The 2431-nt window shown below is 40.6% G+C and overlaps 1 long non-coding RNA gene across 1 annotated transcript; it reads left to right on the top strand.

Annotated features, from left to right (window-relative positions):
* The first annotated feature begins 494 nt into the window (after nucleotides 1-494).
* On the top strand, nucleotides 495-1193 carry LOC130591742 (uncharacterized). The gene is made up of 2 exons (XR_008969795.1): nucleotides 495-829; nucleotides 919-1193. It is a non-coding gene; the product is annotated as an uncharacterized LOC130591742 (long non-coding RNA).
* The last annotated feature ends 1238 nt before the right edge of the window (nucleotides 1194-2431 follow it).

Raw genomic sequence — 2431 nt, 5'->3', positions numbered from 1 at the left:
CAACAACAACAACTCCGGTTTCAACATTCGTCCTTTTTGAAAAGGACAGACTGAATGGTGAAAATTTCCTTAATTGGGAAAGGACCTTAAGACTCGTTCTGAGGTTTGAGGGTCGAGAGGACGTCTTAGATACCCCGCTTCCTGTAATAACTGATGAATCAACTGACGCTGAAAACGTGCAAAACAGGCCAGTGATAAGTCAATACCAATCACTTGTTTGATGGTAGCAGCCATGGAGCCAACCTCCAAAAGAGGTTCGAAACCAAGGATGCCTACACGATCATGCAAGAGCTGCGGCCATGTTTAAAACTCAGGCCCGAGTTGAGCGGTATGAGACTAACAGGGAGATCCTTGAATGTCACTTGAAGCCGGGTCAAGCTGTTGGCCCCCATGTGTTCGAAATGATGGGTCTTTTCGAAAACATGGAAAGACTTGGGTTCCTTATAGGCTCGAGTTGGCTACTGACATCATTCTCCACTCACTACCTGAAAGTTTTAATCAGTTCAGAATGACCTACAATATGAAGAGTCTGAAAAGACTTTGCAAGAGCTGCATGGATTGTTGGTCAATGCTGAAAGGAACATCCCTAAGGTTGAACCAAAGAAAGAGGTTCTGTTGGTTCAAAAGGGAAAGGGTTTCAAAAAGAAATGGGCAGGAAAGAAGGACAAAGGCAAGCAAGTTGCCACTGTCGCTGAAAAACCTAAGCCAACCGCCAAGCCCAAGGTTGCTGCGGAAAGCAAGTGCTTCCACTGTCACAAGATTGGACACTGGAAGAGGAACTGCCCGATATACTTGGAGGAAATAAAGAAGTCTGGGGCTTCTACTTCAGGTATATATGTTATAGAAATCAATTTGACTTCTACTTCTTTATGGGTATTTGATACCGGTTGTGGTTCTCACATAGTTAATGATGTGCAGGGACTAAAAAGAAGTAGGAAGTTGGCAAAAGGCGAGGTAGAGCTACGCGTTGGAAATGGAGCACGAGTTGCTGCACTTGCCGTCGGGAGCTATAGTCTACACTTGCCATCTGGGCTTATTTTAGAATTAAATAATTGTTATTTCGTTCCTACAATAACTAAGAACATAATTTCGGTTTCAGTTTTGGATTCTGAAGGTTTTTGCTTTGAAATAAAGAACAAATGTTGTTCCATTTCTTACAATAATATGTTCTATGCCAGAGCTAATTTGATAAATGGTTTATATGTGCTTGATAAATCATTACAAGTCTATAACATAGATAGCAAGAAAAAGAAATCAAATGATTCTAACCTAACCTATATTTGGCATTGCCGAATGGGTCATATAAACCAAAAGCGCATTCACAAGTTACAAAAGGACGGTATAATTCCATCATTTGATTTCGAATCATTTGATGTATGTGAATCATGCTTAATGGGTAAGATGACAAAATCACCATTTACTGGAAAAGGTGAAAGGGCCAGCGATCTTATACAGATGTATGTGGTCCTATGAGCACAAAGGCAAGGGGAGGGTTTAATTACTTCATCACCTTCACTGATGATTTGAGTAGATATGGCTATATTTACTTAATGAAACATAAGTCGGAATCTTTTGATAGATTCAAAGAGTTCCAAAATGAAGTACAGAATCAACTTGGTAAGACAATAAAAGCACTACGATCCGATCGTGGTGGTGAATATTTGAGCCAAGAGTTTGATGATCATCTAAAGGATTGTGGAATTCTTTCACAATTAACTCCACCAGGAACACCACAGTTAAATGGTGTATCTGAAAGGAGGAATCGAACATCACTAGATATGGTTCGATCTATGATGAGTCTTGCTGATCTACCGATTTCTTTTTGGGGATACGCTCTCGAAACTGCTGCACACACACTAAATAGGAGCCCGTCAAAGGCTGTAGAAAAGACTCCATATGAGTTATGGAATGGAAAACCTCCAAACTTGTCTTTTCTAAAAATCTGGGGATGCGAGGTCTATGTAAAGCGGTTACTATCAGACAAACTCGCACCCAAGTCAGATAAATGTCTCTTTGTGGGGTATCCAAAAGAGACAAGGGGTTATTACTTCTATAACCGTCAAGAGAACAAAGTGTTTGTTGCTCGTGATGGTGTCTTTCTTGAAAAGGAATTTGTTTCTAGAAAGACAAGTGGGAGTAAAATAACACTCGAAGAAATTCGAGATGAGCAACAACTGGACGTGGCTCACACCATGTCAGAGACGGCCCAACAAGACGAAAGTCATGTTGAGGAGATAACGTATTCAACGCATGAACCTCCTACCGTCCCATTCGAAGTTGAATCAAGCGAAAATCTTCAAACTGTTGAAGAGAACGTTTCTCTTGATGCTCAGACCCCGCGTAGGTCTAGTAGACCAAGGATTCCAAACAAAAGGTTGGTTGATTTCCTAATGACTGAGAATTCTGAAATTATGATTTTGGAAAATTCAGA

This window comes from Beta vulgaris, chromosome 6 (genome assembly GCF_026745355.1).
Source record: "Beta vulgaris subsp. vulgaris cultivar EL10 chromosome 6, EL10.2, whole genome shotgun sequence".
NCBI lineage: Eukaryota > Viridiplantae > Streptophyta > Magnoliopsida > Caryophyllales > Amaranthaceae > Beta > Beta vulgaris.
This window is presented reverse-complemented; position numbering and strand designations above follow the sequence as displayed.